This window comes from Schistocerca gregaria, unplaced genomic scaffold (assembly GCF_023897955.1).
Source record: "Schistocerca gregaria isolate iqSchGreg1 unplaced genomic scaffold, iqSchGreg1.2 ptg000180l, whole genome shotgun sequence".
Classification (NCBI taxonomy): Eukaryota; Metazoa; Arthropoda; class Insecta; order Orthoptera; family Acrididae; genus Schistocerca; species Schistocerca gregaria.
Genome location: NW_026061730.1, coordinates 5,281,923 through 5,301,882, shown reverse-complemented (window position 1 = coordinate 5,301,882; position 19,960 = coordinate 5,281,923). Strand labels below are relative to the sequence as shown.

At 43.2% G+C, this 19,960-nt stretch overlaps 1 protein-coding gene across 3 annotated transcripts in view; it reads right to left on the bottom strand.

Moving 5' to 3' along the window:
- The window catches only part of LOC126302903 (zinc finger protein 492-like), a 95,823-nt gene that overhangs the window by 14,296 nt on the left and 61,567 nt on the right, over nucleotides 1–19,960 (bottom strand). The window lies entirely within an intron of this gene.

Sequence of the window (19,960 nt, the reverse complement as noted above, 5' to 3'; positions counted from 1 at the left end):
GAGAGAGAGAGAGAGAGAGAGAGAGAGAGAGAGAGAGAGACTGTGAGAACGCCACTAGCATTTACTGCAGAATTTGAGGCTTCTGCTGCATGATTAGCTATAGCTAAAAGCAACTTCAACAACCGCTATGGCAATCTGCTGCACCACCCAATTCACTTACTTCTTCAAATTCCTTGATTGTATTCTTCAACACAGTTATTGACATGGGGCCTATTCACAGCCATTTATTTCAATGATATTCCTGCACTGCATTGCTGCTGTTCTGATAAAACAGCTGTACCAACTGTGCACAGCATTTCTTCTCAATAGGTACTTCATTTCATATGAAAGAGATACCTTCTTAACTGAGTGTATATACAAACAAGAAAAAAAATCCTGATTTCTCAGCTAGAAATGCGCTTCCTAAGGTGAAAAACTTTTTATTGGGTGGAAGTACATTTTTCTATGTTAAAAGATGGTATCGTTTCCACAGGAGCTATAAACCTTATCAATCCGTTGAATGGTTATGGATTTATAAGCCAGTATAGAACTTTCTGGCAGTTTAGCAATCTCAACCTACCTGCAGATACGGGCTTGGAAGATACATGGGAGACAGAGCGAGGAGGGTGGGAAAGTTAAAGAGAAAACAGGAAATGAACTAGTGCCTGCAGTGCACAGGATGGAAAGGAGATATGGGAGGGGAGGGGGGAAGGAGAGGGATAAGAAGACCCTTGTGCCTCCTCCCTGTGCTTCTGCTACTTGTAGATGTAGCAGCTCCTGTTTGAAGTGCCCTCGGCTCTGCATGCACAGGACCAAGACTTCAGTACAGTTCAAATGCATATTCACTGTTATAAGCATAAGCATCCAGCCATGAACACCTCCACTCCCATGGCCAGCGCTCCAACTATCATGCAGCACACTTTGCCCCGTGCACCTCTCATCTCTGAGCCCATTATGTCGTATAACGTTACTGCAATTAACATGTATGAAGTGTTGCATATGTTTGAACTGTTTAAAATACCTGTCCATACAAGAAACGTTTAAAAACTGGTCTACCTGTAACTCTCATTATGTTTTATTACTATTGTTTCAGGAGGAGGTTCTTCTTTCTTTTGAACCATCTATGCACAGCACTCTCAGCATTTGCATCTTGACAATGACTGATTAAGACATCAACTGTACATATTAAAAACAAAAAAGAAATCTCACTGCTAAGCATTAGATTTTCTATATTCAGTTAATTAACTTTTTGTCCATGGTACACTGTAACGGGAGTGCTGATGATGAAGATATTGACGCAATTTGCTGTTGTTGCTATGGTATTCCAGAAAATGTAACGAGAACAGTGTCAGTAAATATGTGACGAGCAAGTGGCTCTGAGACAATTATCAGCCACACCACCTAAACGTCCTAAGCCCACAAGCATATATATATGATGACGATGATGCCTGTTGATTTATATCTACATGATAACTCTGCAATTCGCGATTAAGGGCCTGGCAGATGGGCATCAAACCATAATTTTTAATTTACTTCTCTTGTATTCCACTCTCACTGCGTGCAGGGTTACATACACTCCTGGAAATGGAAAAAAGAACATATTGACACCGGTGTGTCAGACCCACCATACTTGCTCCGGACACTGCGAGAGGGCTGTACAAGCAATGATCACATGCACGGCACAGCGGACACACCAGGAACCGCGGTGTTGGCCGTCGAATGGCGCTAGCTGCGCAGAATTTGTGCACCGCCGCCGTCAGTGTGAGCCAGTTTGCCGTGGCATACGGAGCTTCATCGCAGTCTTTAACACTGGTAGCATGCCATGACAGCGTGGACGTGAACCGTATGTGCAACTGACGGACTTTGAGCGAGGGCGTTTAGTGAGCATGCGGCAGGCCGGGTGGACGTACCGCCGAATTGCTCAACAAGTGGGGCGTGAGGTCTCCACAGTACATCGATGTTGTCGCCAGTGGTCGGCGGAAGGTGCACGTGCCCGTCGACCTGGGACCGGACCGCAGCGACGCAAGGATGCACGCCAAGACCGTAGGATCCTACGCAGTGCCGTAGGGGACCACACCGCCACTTCCCAGCAAATTAAGGACACTTGCTCCTGGGGTATCGGCGAGGACCATTCGCAACCGTCTCCATGAAGCTGGGCTACGGTCCCGCACACCGTTAGGCCGTCTTCCGCTCACGCCCCAACATCGTGCAGCCCGCCTCCAGTGGTGTCGCGACAGGCGTGAATGGAGGGACGTATGGAGACGTGTCGTCTTCAGCGATGAGAGTCGCTTCTGCCTTGGTGCCAATGATGGTCGTATGCGTGTTTGGCGCCGTGCAGGTGAGTGCCACAATCAGGACTGCATACGACCGAGGCACACAGAGCCAACACCCGGCATCATGGTGTGGGGAGCGATCTCCTACACTGGCCGTACACCTCTGGTGATCGTCGAGGGGACACTGAATAGTGAACGGTACATCCAAACCGTCATCGAACCCATCGTTCTACCATTCCTAGACCAGGAAGGGAACTTGCTGTTCCAACAGGACAATGCACGTCCGCATGTATCCCGTGCCACCCAACGTGCTCTAGAAGGTGTAAATCAACTACCCTGGCCAGCAAGATCTCCGGATGTGTCCCCCATTGAGCATGTTTGGGACTGGATAAAGCGTCGTCTCACGCGGTCTGCACGTCCAGCACGAATGCTGGTCCAACTGAGGCGCCATGTGGAAATGGCATGGCAAGCTGTTCCACAGGACTACATCCAGCATCTCTACGATCGTCTCCATGGGAGAATAGCAGCCTGCATTGCTGCGAAAGGTGGATATACACTGTACTAGTGCCGACATTGTGCATGCTCTGTTGCCTGTGTCTATGTGCCTGTGGTTCTGTAAGTGTGATCATGTGATGTATCTGACCCCAGGAATGTGTCAATAAAGTTTCCCCTTCCTGGGACAATGAATTCACGGTGTTCTTATTTCAATTTCCAGGAGTGTATTTCCAAATGAGCTCTGATTTCTCGTACTTTACTATGATGGTAATTTCTCCGTACATAGATGGGCGCCAACAAAACTGTATCGAACTCTGACGACAAAATTCGTGTTTGAAATTTCACGAAAACCTCTGGCTCTAGCGAAAAACGCCATCCCATTTCATGTGTCGTATCCATAGCACTCTCTCCGATTTCGTGATAATACAAAAACAGCTGCTATTCTTTAAATTTCTTTGATGTCCCACGCCACACTGCACAATTGTATAAACGAGTATGAATGTTTAGCAGTTTTAACTTGTGAGAATTGGATTTATATGCCACCTGAAGTACACACACATACATTTGACACCTCAAAACAAACACCGCCAAATGCTTAAAGCAATTATTCTGTAATAATGTTTTTACGATGTATACTCTTTGCACTTTGCGATTATGCCTTCTCTTCTGCTATACGATCCTTACACCCAGCTGATTTCTGACGCCATATTTGTTTACAAATATGGCAGTATACATGTGATGTATTAAGACAGCAAAAGGAACCTGTGACCACTGAAGGTACTGTAGTTTACTTATTTGACGTTTACCATTAGATATTAGTTTAATTTTTTTGTCAAAAGTAATCCTAAACCATATTCTGAAATAGTGTCTTCTTTCTCCACTAGGCAGTGTCACAAGTTCCTCCAAAAATCCTAACACAACACACACACACAAATGAAATACTTACTTATGCAAATCCACCCGATGATGGAGGTTTAAACCTTCGAAACGCGTCGTGGAAATACATAAAACGGTGAGTGGTAAAAGTGAACTTGTTGTTTCATTTAATGTCAGTAACAGTCATGGTAAAGCCTAAGCTAAAAATGTTCACATTTAAAGACATTACTTCGATGACTTTCTGTCAGATATTATTAACTGTTGCCTTCCTAGTACAAAATCACGAATAAGTGCAAACAACTAGGTGATACTCTAGGAGCACACAACGTAATCAGTAATCACTTCTGAGGAATAGAGTCAAGAGATTTCTGTAAAACAAAAAATATGGAATCAATGTGATGTCATCTGCCCAAATCAGTCTTTACTTTGCGAGAATAAAGAGCTTGTTGTGTTTCACAAGAATTATGTTCTCCGAATGTGTCCATAAATGATATCTTGAAGGTCATTCACAATGTTCAAACAGATTATATTTTCCAAAATCCCACTGCAAAGTGACGTTAGTAGTATGGGTGGGCATTTCATCGGATTACTCGCATTTCCTTTCTTGGGCTGCGGTCTAATTTGTGCTACTTTCCTGTCTTTGGGTACTGATCTTTCTGCAGTTGAAGAGTTGCATATGACTGCTAAGTATGGAGCTATTGTATCAGCATATTCTGAAAGGAACCTGGCTGGTGTACAGTCTGCCCCAGAGGCATTGCCTTTCTTAATGTGAGTGGTGTACAGTCTGCCCCAGAGGCATTTCCTTTCTTAAGTGTTAAGCTACTCCAACACATTTAGGATACCCACTTCTAAGTTACTCATATAGGCAGTTATTCTTAATTAGAATTCTGGAATACTTTGTTTTTCCTGTGAAGGAATTTATAAAATCCGTCTTCAGTAACTCGCTTTAGTAGCACTGTCGTCAATAACTTTACCATTGTTATCGTACAGTGAAGGTATTAATGCACCTTGTCAATTGTATACTTTACATACAACCAGAATTTCTTTGGGTTTTCTGCCAGATTTCGACACAGAGTGTCGTTCTGGAAACTATTAAAGGCCTCTCATTGAAGTTTGCACTAAATTTCGAGCTTCTGTAAAACTTCGCCAATCCTGTAGATTTTGCATTCTTTTAAATTTGCCATGTGTATTTCATTGCTTCTGAAACACTGGTCTGACCTGTTGTGTGTCAGTACCACTTATTAACTTATTTGATATGTATCTCTCAGTTATTACTTATTTTACTTTAAACCACATCTGGACTATGTTTAGAGAGACTTATCTGAAGGAGTGGAAACTCTCTCTCTGGTATGTGTCAAGTGAATTTTTATCTGCTTTTCAAGGGCATGTATTATGCGTTTATTTTGGTGAGTTTTGATGTTACAGTATTCACTCTTGTGAACTTTTCATGGCTCAACAACATTGTGGTCACTAATCCCTGTACCTGTTACGCTCCATGTTTGGCCATGGTTATTAAGACGTCAAAGATGTTTTCTCAACCATTTACACTTTCAGTGCGTTTCTGGACTCACTATGCAAAATAATTTTCAGACACACCATTTAGTTCGGTTTTCAACGACGTTTTATGCCTGCCACTGACATTGTATTTTCGCCAATATATCGAGGGTAGACCAAAGTCCCCACAAACTCTAATTCTACGAGTGGCATACCTATTTCAAATGACAAGTTTTCTTTGAACTGTTCAGCATGTTTCATCCAAGTAAGAGCATTGGTGAAGGGAACTTCTTAATTTATTCCAGTTTGTAGGTGTAAGCTCCACCTGTACTTATCACACTGTATAGGCTTTCACAGTCAGCATCCCCATTAGTTAAAAATATGGCCTGAGAGGCCATGGTCAATCTGTAAAACTACTACTTCCTGACGTTTCGTTACCAACTGGGGGCAGCAGTGAGTCAATGACTGGCTGCCAGGCTATGGAGGTCCCAACATTGCATGTCCTTGATTTATGTGGCTCTGAGCACTATGGGACTTAACATCTCAGGTCATCAGTCCGCTAGAACTTAGAACTACATAAACCTAACTAACCTAAGGACATCACACACATCCATGCCCAAGGCAGGATTCGATCCTGCGGTCCCGCGGTTCCAGACTGAAGCGCCTAGAACCACTCGGCCACCGGTGGCCGTCCATGATTTATTTCCAGTATGATAATGAGTTTCACGAACAAACAGAAGGCATGGCCATGGGCAGCGCTCTGAGTCCAGCTGTTGCTAATGTTTTCATGGAATTTTTTGAACAGTAAGGGCTGCAGTCGGGCAGAAAAAATCCTTGAAAGTGGTGTCGGTACGTGGATGGGACTTTTGTGATATGGAATCACAGTAGAGAGGAACTGTACGGTTTCTTGGTGAATCTGAATAGTATTAACCCAAAGATGCAATTTACTATGGAGAAACAGAGAAATGGCAACTAAATTGTTTGGACGTATCAGCAATTAAACAGGCAATGGGATTCTAGGGCATAAGGTGTATACAAAAGAAACACACATCGACTATCGCCTCCATAAGCATTCGAACCATCACCCCATGAAGAAGAGGGGTGTCATTAAAACAATGGTGGACAGAGCTAGTAAGTTTATTTTCAAGTTGATCTAAATCATTTGTGAATGGCTGTCAAGAAAAATGGATACGCCGACAATGACATCGAGCGAGCACTTCATGCCAGAAGAAAAGTATGTGACAACATTCAGCAACAACTGTCAGCTGGAAAAGTTTTTCCTTCCATGTATTCACAATACTACGTTTTGCATTGGGAAAGTTTTGGCCAACCGAACACAAAAGGAACTGTAGACTGGGATATACCGACAAATGAGCTGTACCGAAACATATTTTTAAGACAGGTGGTCATGAAATAAAATTTAGTGAGACAAGCATGTTAGCCAGAACATCGATTACTATGCACGTATGTATAGGAAAGCTATAGAAATTCTGGAACACCACAATGATTTCAAGACAAAAGGGGACGGTTTAAAGTTAGACAGGATATTGTGGTCTAATTTGTTCCAACGATGTGACGATCGATTACATTCATTCAAGAATAATTATGTTAGTCAGAGATATACAGTCCTGGAAATGGAAAAAAGAACACATTGACACCAGTGTGTCAGACCCACCATACTTGCTCCGGACACTGCGAGAGGGCTGTACAAGCAATGATCACACGCACGGCACAGCGGAAACACCAGGAACCGCGGTGTTGGCCGTCGAATGGCGCTAGCTGCGCAGCATTTGTGCACCGCCGCCGTCAGTGTCAGCCAGTTTGCCGTGGCATACGGAGCTCCATCGCAGTCTTTAACACTGGTAGCATGCCGTGACAGCGTAGACGTGAACCGTATGTGCAGTTGACGGACTTTGAGAGAGGGCGTACAGTGGGCATGCGGGAGGCCGGGTGGACGTATCGCCGAATTGCTCAACACGTGGGGCGTGAGGTCTCCACAGTACATCGATTTTGTCGCCAGTGGTCGGCGGAAGGTGCACGTGCCCGTCGACCTGGGACCGGACCGCAGCGACGCAAGGATGCACGCCAAGACCGTAGGATCCTACGCAGTGCCGTAGGGGACCGCACCGCCACTTCCCAGCAAATTAGGGGCACTGTTGCTCCTGGGGTATCGGCGAGGACCATTCGCAACCGTCTCCATGAAGCTGGGCTACGGTCCCGCACACCGTTAGGCCGTATTCCGCTCACGCCCCAACATCGTGCAGCCCGCCTCCAGTGGTGTCGCGACAGGCGTGAATGGAGGGACGAATGGAGACGTGTCGTCTTCAGCGATGAGAGTCGCTTCTTCCTTGGTGCCAATGATGGTCGTATGCGTGTTTGGCGTCGTGCAGGTGAGCGCCACAATCAGCACTGCATACGACCGAGGCACACAGGGCCAACACCCGGCATCATGGTGTGGGGAGCGATCTCCTACACTGGCCGTACACCTCTGGTGATCGTCGAGGGGACACTGAATAGTGAACGGTACATCCAAACCGTCATCGAACCCATCGTTCTACCATTCCTAGACCGGCAAGGGAACTTTCTGTTCCAACAGGGCAATGCACGTCCGCATGTATCCCGTGCCACCCAACGTGCTCTAGAAGGTGTAAGTCAACTACCCTGGCCAACAAGATCTCCGGATCTGTCCCCCATTGAGCATGTTTGGGACTGGATGAAGCGTCGTGTGACGCGGTCTGCACGTCCAGCACGTACGCTGGTCCAACTGAGGCGCCAGGTGGAAATGGCATGGCAAGCCGTTGCACAGGACTACATCCAGCATCTCTACGATCGTCTCCATGGGAGAATAGCAGCCTGCATTGCTGCGAAAGGTGGATATACACTGTACTAGTGCCGACATTGTGCATGCTCTGTTGCCTGTGTCTATGTGTCTGTGGTTCTGTCAGTGTGATCATGTGATGTATCTGACCCCAGGAATGTGTCAATAAAGTTTCCCCTTCCTGGGACAATGAATTCACGGTGTTCTTATTTCAATTTCCAGGAGTGTACTTATAGTCTGCCCCACGTGACATATGTTGGTGCCCTCTATGCACACTATATAAACGGGAAATCCATGGCCTTGCAGACATTGTTTACTCATCTCCGAAGATGTTGGCTGCAGTAGGCAATGAAACGTCAGGAAGAGGTAGTTTTACAGACAGACCATGACATCTCAGATCAAAACTTTTAACTGATCGCTACGCTTACTACTTCACAGGAGCTATCTACTTAAATTTCACTACAACGTAAACTACTTCGAATAGCAATGCACACTACACCATCAAATGTATTTCATCTATTATTTGTGAACATGCTTGGGTCTCTTAAAAAATTTCAGCTGAAATTATTTAAATACCTATAACGATTTGAGATTCAGTGCTTTCTGTTAGCGCTTTGGGCCCTCGTTCTATTCTAATACAACTATGACAATTTACAGCTACGATACTTAATGTGTTGTATCTACCCTCTTTCGGTGTTCTACTTGCAGCCTTTGGAACTGAAGCACTTTCTGCACTTATCTGAGACCCTCTAATTTTTTAAAAAAAGCCCAGTCCCCTCTACACATCCGCATTCTCATGGAACTGCTTCCTTTGTGTAGTTGACTCCTGAGCCATTTAGCTGAATCCGTGAATCCACTACCTTCTGACACAAGTTGGGGAATCTGCAACCTACACAGCTGCAGAACTGTGTGGGAATCTGATTCAGACTTCACTCCACTCTGTATAAAAGAACCACCTTCAGTTCCGCCCATGATGCTTCAGATGGTGAGCTCTGCCTTCATCTGGCAATCTTTACTAGCCAGTCACCTGAAACCTGAGAGAACCTCTTCCAATCCAATGTGGCACATATTGACAGCACCAACGCGAGCCACCACCTACTGCTGGCTATTCCATGTCTTTCATGGCATCCAGAAGCACCCATTTCTTACCTGTAAAAAGTCCTCCCAGTATGCACATTGGATTCCTTCCCCTCCTATACAGTCGTTTCTCTGAATGGTGCCATTACACACCTAACACCGGAGCTTCCAATCACCAGTAATACTATCCTCTGTCCTGTCTTGCACACTGAGAGGCTTTCTCTGGAACATGGCAAGCGACTTCATCTGGCTCATGGATTTCATCAGCCATAGACAGAAATCAAATTGTTCATCAGACGAACTGAGCAGGCTCTCCGATCAGCAACATGGAAATTCTTTCACTGCCACCCAAACGCTGGAATGACTTCCCACTCGACCACAAGTGAGAGGTTCAAATGGCTCTGAGCACTATGGGACTTAACATCTATGGTCATCACTCCCCTAGAACTTAGAACTACTTAAACCTAACTAACCAACGACGGCACACAACACCCAGTCATCACGAGGCAGATAAAATCCCTGACCCCACCGTTATTCGAACCCAGAAATCCGGGAGCGGGAAGCAAGAACGCTACCGCACAACCACGAGCTGTGGACCAAGTGAGAGGTCAATCTCAGTATGGGCAGTACCCAAGGTGACCGCAGCCGTGGACTAATTGGTGGACAACACTACCTGGAGCTGTGAGCGAAGAATCACCAACTTCATTCACATCTGAACACAGCAATTACTATATCTGTCCATACCAGAGTTGGCATGGTAAATAAGCAGACATATACGAAGTATAGGAGTTGAATGTAAGGAACACAGTCAATATTTAAAATAAGTCGCTTCTTATGAAAACATGTCAGCTCACAGTACTCTGTGTACTACTGCTGGTACTATGAGAGCTTCCACTGGATTGGGCGATCTAAGTGCTGCAAGTAACACAAAACAAAGGAGTGATGCATTTCAGCCAGTGGTTCTATGGACCACACAGTTCATAAAGCTTATAAATGTGTCTGATAAATACACACATGTGCACAAAATACGGGATTTGAAGCTAAATAACAATAATAACACTAACAATAATAATACCATTACAACTATAATAGTAGTAGATGTCGCGAAAATATACTTACAGCAATTGATAAATAATTTGCTCACTTGTGACAAACATCAAAGGATAAAGACGTCACGTCATGCATCAAAAGTGCCCATTGTGAGCCATTTTATGTATCAATGCTGACGAACAAAAAATGAGCAAATAAGATTCTAATGAACCCTATATGCTTTCCTTCCAACAAAGGTGAAGTCGTTGCATCAAGAGGCATCTGGTGTCAACATAATGCTGTTCCATCAAATCTACTGTTTGAATACCAGTGGGTATAAGCATGTTACTGTCAGTGTAATATCGAATATGGAGTTCTAGTTAGTGGAATTTCTTGAAAACCATCGATTTAGTGATGACAAAGTAATATTCGCTTTGCATCAATGACACTGACAATGCAATGTCACAAAGCAGATGTCAGCCTTGTTCCACAGAAAAGTTTGTTCTCCCCTACTGTTACCAGGTGATCGTACCATCTCTGTAGAGGATAGAGTTGGTACTGTTAAAATATTTAACAACAGAGGGAGCACAGATCTACAGGAGTTGATTTTTAACATTTTAATGAAATGTGGTACAGGATGAGCTAGAGTGTTGGCAAAGATGGCAGTCACATATTCTACAAGTAATTTACTGTCGGTAGCTTGCCAAAATTTCCACTCATTGGAAACTACCATAGCTCGACTCCATGATGCATTCTGTGCATTGATGGAAGTGGAAATGTATGAATCATCAGTACCAGATGTGGGCACTGAATTACGATCTAATTTAAGTTTGTTTATATACCCAGCTGTAAGCAAGTGTTTATAAAACCCCTCCATTTAAATGTAAATAAACAGTTACACCATAACCAAGTGGACGAAACAATCTCACCACAAGGGTTTTTAAATGACTGGTCCTGCAGTGATGAAGGTAGAAACCTGAAGAACGAGACGAATGGACCATTACTTCCTGATATTAGAGGTGCTTTGGTTATTGGGGTTTCATGCTGCAGAAAACAATTACTTTTTACTCTGTTGAAATATCCTGTGGGAGTCCACTTAGAGTATGTATACATTTTTCAAAAATTCTGTTTCAATCAAAACATCAGCTACTGTAGGAGATTTAGCATGGAGTTAAGGTACTAACATACTAAACTGCCAGCAAAAGCAGTGATATTCCACTACCTGAAAACGTAAAACCAAACAGCATATTCATTTTTGGCAACATCTCTGTGGAAAATCAGGATATCCGCCGACATTTCTGCTTTGCTCGCCTTATGGAAGTGAATATAATTTATTCGAGTGAGACATACTTAAGCATACCAAAGCTGTTGGTCTGGGATACACCAACCTTATAACAATCGAACAGGACAATCTGAATTTAAAGCATATTTTCCAAGTAGATGTAGGAACTGACATGGCACTCAATGAATTCGTTATATGTGAGGATTGCTGCAGTAACTCTCAGTATAGCTTGCTGGTTACAGATGAAACTACTAAACTGAATGAGAGTCAAAACTTCAAAATGATTCTTCAAAAAGGCAATGCACCAAAACGCACCTGTCAGTATATTGTACACTATGTACAAATTTACACATGTGTTGCACATTCATTCAGAGGATGCAAAGCACGTGCGTTTGACAAAAAAAATGGAGGTAATCAACACTAAAGTAATGGAACTGAATGTCTTGTCAAGGAAGGTGCTATGAATGCTGAGGTGTTGATTGCTCAAATTCAGCAATATGACCCGTGTGTCAACGAGAAAATTGAAGGAGTCAATGTAAAACTAACGCATATGTGGAACAAGAATGTGATAGCTAAGGCACTTCATGCCCATCACCACCGACTGTCTCAGAATATACGTAAGTTGTAAACTGTCTCAAAAATGGATTAGTACGCAGCAGCATGTTGTCAATGAAGTGTAATGTTAAAACTGGGGTGTGGAAGACGATTTGACAGAAGTTACTTTCGTGAAAGTTAGGTCAACTGCAACGAGACCAGTGTCCTTCAGCAACATTTAAGCCAGTAACTGACAGGCTGAAAGAGCTGTCATGGACTATGGATGAAACGAGAAACAGGAGGAGGAGGAGGAAGAGGAGGAGGAGGGCTGAGTTAAGAAAGAATATATGGGGTCATCAGGGCAAAACCGTATTTGTTAGGTAAGCACTCAATACGTTTAACGAAGAAGGCAATAAGAATTGGGAACAAGGAATTTGAAAGACTGCCTAGACTGTTACAGTTAATAATTTTGAAAATGTCGACTGTTAAAAATATACCCTGAAACTACAAAAACATGTGGTTCAATATCACATACGACCAAAGCATGTGAAACCCCAAAAGGATGAATGGAAGTCTCAGAGCGACAAATACAGGATTTTAACTGAACCAGCATTAGCAGCTCCCCCTAGTGCAGGTAAAATAGTCGAAGTTTTAGCCTGAAAGACCAAACAGTCTACGTCTAGAATATATAAATTATGGTAACTAAATGGAATCATGGATCGATTACGACTGTTTACAACTTTAGCTGGTGAAGAGATTGTAGATCACAATTATTATCAATCTTACCTGAGCTACGAAAATTATGCATCATCGAGTAAGTGTGGAGAGAGTTGTTCATGAGCTTTACAGACCTGCATGCAGAATATATCTGATAATATGAGGAATGGATTATGCATGGCAGGCTGATCTCTTGGATATGCAAAACTACTTACAATCAAATAATGGCGTCAAGTATGTTCTCGCAGTCACGGACACAGTCCAATTTCGTTTGGTCCTTACCTTTGAATGTAAAGACAGGGAAGGAGGTTTGAGAGGTTTCTGAACAGTTGTTGCAGACAGGACTAAATCGACTGTCCATCAACCTTGAAGACATATGATGGAAGTGAATTTTACGATAGACATTTCAAAGCAGAATTCGAATTAAGTGGGATAAACCACTACTCAACATTCTCATATTTGGAAACCAGTATTGCCAAATGGTTCAACTGGACCATCAAAAATGGAATGTGGAAGCAATTTAATCTTCAATGTATGTGCAAATGGCTGAACATACAGCCAAAAATCATTGACGAGTATAATCGCACTATTCACCATTAAGAGCAAACCTATTGAAGTCACAAAGGAATTATAGGAAAGCTTTGAACCCATTATGATCCTCATAGAGAGGGTCATATGATGTCAAAGGAACAGGGCATTGATGAAATGGCTCAGTTTCTCATCAAAGCTCAACAGCTGGGTGAACACCCACAATTTGCTATGTAATTCGAAAAGCAAAGCTGAAACCATGCAGTAGTGTGACATGAGTGCTACGAAACGTATCAACAAACTTGGAGGTAGTATTCTCGAGAATCTGCCATCAGAAGCGTATATCTCTGGATACAATTTCTGTGGAGCTGGAACAAAATTAAAATAGCACCTAGCTTATGGTGATAAGGGCTTTAATGCATTGGACATTGTATACAAAGTGAACATCATTGCCTACACTAGACAAAGATCACCATATTGCAGAGCAAATATTCATTGATAAGGCTACACAGGTATGTCAAACAACAGATATTCATGCAGCACAAGCTATTTCTGAATATGTAGTTGATAAGGCAATGTTTGCTCGAACTTAAATTGGGTACTGGACTAACCTTCAAGCATTACTGAATTCAGTTCACTGTATACTAAAGAAGGAGAAAAACCTATAATGGCCCACAGCAATGACACTGGGAAAAAAGGATTAATAACACAGATCTGGTTAAACTCGTCAGCAAACTTAAAATCACTAGATTTTACAGCGTGTTTATAAAGTATACATTGCCTAAGACAATGTGGAAATCCAAGAAACATGGAACTGTCAATTTAGAAGTTGTTTGGGGTATAGAGCTCTTGGTGATTTATGGCCACCTGAAGAACTGTGTTGTCACTTCACCAATAGGAACCAGCTGATGTACAATGTTTGACGCTACCATGACTTCAGTTCATATCTCTGAGGATATTTCAGCATGATATTTTTCCTGAAAATTGCATAAAAACAAGCAGTATGCAAGTCTTCACGTCATTTGAATCTGCGATGTAATTATGTTCACTCTAATACTAATTGGTTTAAATTGAAAGCAAACTACTTTCCTCCAATATATGTTTAGAGGTTAGCGATGTACAGCATTGACTGGCTGGAAACATACGGAAGCATAGGTAACGTAACTGAATTAATAATAAATTGCATTTAGAGAATTGGGAAGTTGTGTCAATACCTCTTGGCACTTGCAACACCGACAATTCATATGTACACTAGAAACGTTTTGTTAAGGGATTTGAGGTATGAGGTGAAGGCAAACGTTGGTGGTGGTGGTTAGTGTTTAACGTACTGTCGACAACATGGTCATTAGAGATGGAGCGCAAGCTCGGGTTAGGGAAGGATTGGGAAGGAAATCGGCCATGTCCTTTCAAAGCAACCATTCTGGAATTTGCCTGAAACGATTTAGAGAAATCACGGAAAACCTAAATCAGGATGGCCGGAGACGGGATTGAACCGTCGTCCTCCCGAATTCGAGTCCAGTGTGCTAACCACTGCGCCACCTCGCTCGGTAAGGCAAACGTAAATATGTTTAAGTCAAAGATAGAAACAAAACACATTGCGGACTTCAGTCACAAATATTTAATAGGATCGCTACTAGGTTTCTCAGAGGGACAAGTGATGGTGCATAATACTGATAAAATTTTTGAGTTACCAACTGGTGAACCAACTGCCAGTCAGTAAAATTCGTGTAGAGTGTAATATAGTAATTAATTTTGTACCTTGACGACAGATTAGTCCATATTATTTATGCATTTTTTCCTATAGTGAGTCTTGCTTATAAAAGTGAAGAAAATGACGTCCACAATGAATATGGGCTGCTACATGAAGCCAAGGTTGCGAAGGGTTCACAACCATCAGGAAAATGGCAGGTACTGTGAAGTTAAGCTGCAAAGCAGAAGCCAAAAGTAAACTCCACGAGGTAACTGATATGAATGGCATGACCCAAACTAGAAGGCAAGGGAGTCATGGAATAAGAAGAGTGGTCAGGCATGAAAGAGAAACGGCATGCCTATCCACTGAGGAGGACATCTTGCCAGTATGACTAGTTCTTCAGCATCTTCTGCATAGACTCTCAGCCGTGCTCGCATAAAAGCCAACAGTGGTGAAACATATTCCATGATGGTGGAGTGTGTTAAGACAGCAAATGATGAACAGAAGTGCAGAGGAATGAACTAAACACCCACAGTCTAGTTATGAATGGGCATGGCATTTAAAAAAAATGGAGGAGGGTGGTCTGATCCGCTTCCCTGGAAGTAACACTTAGGAGATGTAGGACATTGAGGAACTGGGTACCATGTACAGCCAGGTAAGAATACATGGGAGGACCAAGTAAGTTTCCTGTCAGATATTAGCGGAAGAACGAAAGGTGCAAGATGTGAAGGTGGTGTAAGAAACTTATTACGCAGCCAAATATTCATACAAAACGTTTTGGCAGTGGAAAAGTGAAAGCCACTGTCCATGCTTGACGAGAAAAGAAGATAGGAACGACGCTGAAGACGCCACAAAAGGAGACACGTTTGTGTGGAACTGTAACAGAGTGTAAAATCCTTGGCGAAAATGGAGCTGAGACGCCTGTTGGCTGATTACATAATGTGGTTACTTGGGATAGCAAAGGCAATGATACCCAGGACGAGCATTCAGGCAACCCGTTTTCGTCGATAAATGTGTTGACAAGTCAAACCATATAAACCTTGAGACAACTTTGTCTTTCAAAACTTCCTCTAGTAAATGGGGCAGACAGCTTCTAAAGCCCCACATGTACGGACTACAGAGGATACCAGCCCTCTAGCAGATGTGTCAGGACGATGGCTCAAAATGTGGAGTGCATATCTCTGCAAGCGAATCATATCGCTGCATAACTCAGTCCACCAGAGACCAGGACACACTACAGTGAACTTTAAGTGCACAGTATGGAACATTCTTCGGCGATAAGGATAACATTTGGAAGATACTTTACGTGGTCATCACAGCTGTGTAAAGGCCTTAGGGTGTCAAAGTTAGCGTAAGGAGGGCTATGCATGAAGTGTTCAGTGAATTCGAAAGTAAAATTCTATGTACCGATTTGACAGAAACCCCTGGGAAGTTCTGGTCTTACGTTAATTCAGTAAGTGTATCGAAAAAGCATATCCTGACACTTTGGGATGATGATGGCATTGAAACAGAGGATGACACACGTAAAGCTGAAATACTAAACACCTTTCTCTAAAGCTGTTTCACAGACGAAGACCGCACTGCAGTTCCTTCTCTAAATCCTCGCACGAACGAAAGTATAGCAGACATCGAAATAAGTGTCCAAGGAATAAAAAAGCAACTGAATACACTCAACGGAGGAAAGTCCACTGGACCGTACAGAATACCAATGCTATTTTACGCAGAGTACATGAAAGAACTTGCCCCCCTTCTAACAGCCCTGTACAGCAAGTCTCTAGAGGAACGGAAGGTTCCAAACGATTGGAAAAGAGCACAGGTAGCCCCAGTTTTCAAGAAGGGTCATCGAGCAGAAGCGCAAAACTATAGGCCTATATCTCTCTGACATCGATCTCCTCTAGAATTTTAGAACATGCTTTTATGTAAAATTTGAAATTTTCCCGGCGAATCAATTGTTCAAATAGATTTCGGGCTTGCAGCCGGTCGTCGTAAACTTCTTCGCACGATATTTCGGCTGGACAACTGCCAGCCATCTTCAGGTGAGCCGAACGAGGACTGACGAAGACGTTCTCCGTTCCGTCTTATATAGTGCGCTGATAGTACTGCCGCGCATGCGTTGCAGTCGCGGAGACAGAAGGAGCACACCGCCCAGCAAAAGTGCCCTCGCTGGTGGAACTGCGAAACTCAGGTGCCGTCGTTATTGTCACTGGCCGCAGGTATCGATGTCTTCTGGCGTCTTCGTCTCAAGAGAATTTCTGTGATGACGGGATTCCATGCATTATTCAATTGGTAACCACTGTCCCGGTTCATTAAAATTCCAGCAATGCATATTTCAACGGATTCTTTAATAATGGAGTCCCAAAAAGTTGTTGCTGTGGCCAAAATCGAAGTTTTGTCGTACTCCATTGAATGTCCGTTAGAAATACAATGTTCCGCAACTGCAGATTTACTGGGTTGCAGTAGACGAGTGCAACGTTGATGTTCTGTACAACGCTCTTCCACAATACGTGTTGTCTGTCCTATATAGCCCATACCACATTGACACTGTATTTTGTAAATTCCCGTCTTCCGCAGCAACAGATCATCCTTCACCGAACCCAGCAAATCTGAAATCTTAGAAGGCGGACGAAAAACAACTTTCAGATGGAAAGTATTTAGAATCCTTGCTATTTTATAAAAAGATATTACCAACAAAGGGAAGAAAAGCTAGAGACTTGGCTGGCGCACTCTCTTCTTTATCCACTTCCCGGTTCCTGGCTCTAGTTGCGAAGGCCCTGTTAATTTGCCGGGTCGAATAACCATTGTCCCTGAACACCGTTCTTAAATGTGCAAGTTCGTAAGGCAAATTCTCTGCATCCGACACCGTGTGTGCCCTGTGCACAAGGGTTTTAAGTACACTCATGGTTTGGGATGGGTGATGGCAACTGGAAGAATGCAGGTACAAATCAGTTTGAGTTGGCTTACGGTAAACAGTGTCACTCTTCCGTTTAACCAGAACATCCAGGAATAGAAGGACACCATCTTTCTCTAGTTCCATGGTAAATCGAATATTCTGATGGATGGAGTTAAGATGATGAAAAAACTCCATTAACTTTTCTTCTCCATGGGGCCAGACTATGAAAGTATCATCGATGTACCTCCAAAAAACAGTTGGTTTATAAACCACTGGATGAGGTATTGAATATATTATTGCTTCCCCCTACTTATACCTCCCGAGGAGATCACGAATGTAGAATTAGAGAGATTCAAGCGCGCACGGAGGCTTTCCGGCAGTCCTTCCTGCGAGCCATACGTGACTGGAACAGGACAGGGAGATAATGACAGTGGCACGTAAAGTGCCCACCGCCACACACCGTTAAGTGGCTTGAGGAGTATAATGTAGATGTAGAAATTTGCCAATTGGATTTGCACTCAGGTGGGGAAGGAGTCAGCGCATGGATAGCACACAGGAAGTGATCACTTGAGTATGTGTCAGAGGGAATGGGTCATTCCAGGTTGATACAGCGCGCGCTGCTATCCTGTGATCTTGTTTAGAGCGCGCGCTATTATCGATTATAGTTCGCTGTTCTAGTGCGGGTGGCGCTCCGGTGGTGATTTGCTATATGTCGCTGGCGTGTGTTCGTAGTGGCTGGCGGAAAGTGAGAGGGTAATCGGGTTCTGGATATTGCACATAATGTGAAGTTTGCTCTGCCTGACCTGCTGGTGACTAGCGCTAAGGTGGTTGTACCTCGCAATATGAGCAGAGTGGTCTGGGGCGGATCAATTCGCCATTGTGCTGGCCATGTGGAGGTGATTAATTGGCGTCGGAGTACTTGTTCTGCCTGCCTGTCCGATGTGGAGGTCCGGTGGGGTCCTGTGATACTCTGGCCCGAAGACAACTAGTTGCTAAATTTTGGAGTCGTCTGCCAGGTTAGGGTGAGCTCGGTTGGCTCGTCAGATTTTCTGCTGGAAGCTCCAGCTGTAGTTTCTGAACTTCATTCTGATGTGGGACAGCGTAATTGGAAGTTTATGCTGTGTGTGTGTGTGTGTGTGTGTGTGTGTGTGTGTGTGTGTGAGGCACATTACGATATTCATTGGTACTAATTTATTTGCTCAACTGGAGTATCTTCTGTTTATACCGCTGAGTGGGTCGTTACCCACCCGGTCTGCTCAGCGTAACCTTTGGTGGTGCCTGTATGTTCCTTTTTGAAGGAATTCATGTAGGTGGTTGCTGTTACCTGCCCGGAGTTGCGTTCATGTATGGTATATTTGGCATTTGACGTGTTAGGTAAAGTCTGCCTAAGGAAGGCGGTTTGGACAGTATATGCATAGTGAATTACTTCTGCTTAATATATATGGTCTTCTGTGACCTGAACAACACGATCTCTTCAATTTGGTTTGTGCCACAGCATTATTATTAACTTGGTGGAATAGTCGCGTTTGGTGTTGTTATGGCACTTCTAAGACTGTGGTTTGTCTATTCATGTGTGCTTCGCTTTTATTGTTTTGTTTATTAAGATTTGTGTGTCTTGTCTTCTGGCACATGTTAAGAGCACTTGAGTTTACGACGCTGTGGTTATCATGTGCTATCGGGATGTTATATTGTTATTTCATTTTTGAATTTTATCTTGTGTTGATATTATCTGTCGAGTGTTACAGAACATAACCAAGGTGTATAAGTGATGGGCAGTTGTGGGTGCCATGTCGGGGGGCTCTCACCACTTATTTCGGGGATCGTTTTTTGTTGGACGGCTCTGAAGTGTGAGAGCTCGGTCATCTGTGATTGTGATGGGAGTTCCCCTTGCCCTTTGGTTGTATCAAATTGTTATTTTGTTATTATATTTATTGGTTGTGTGTTGCGCTTCTTTTATTTTATGGTGCCAAGTGCCATTATCTTTCTCAAAGTTCTTTTATATAAGTGATTTTAAATTGCAATGCCAGGTTAAATTATTACTGGATCTTGGTCTCAGGTGTAAAATCGTTTAAAGCACAATTGTAATTTGTTCTTGCAGAATAAATTTCTCTTATTTTATGATGCCAAGTTGCCATTATTATTAATGTTTTTTAGTTTATTGGTGCTCTTAATGTTTTCCGATTTTATGGTGCCAACTGTAATCATTCTTACAGGTTTTTGTAAATGATCTTAAGTTGTATTGCCAAGTTAACTTATTATTGGATTTTGTCTCTTGGCT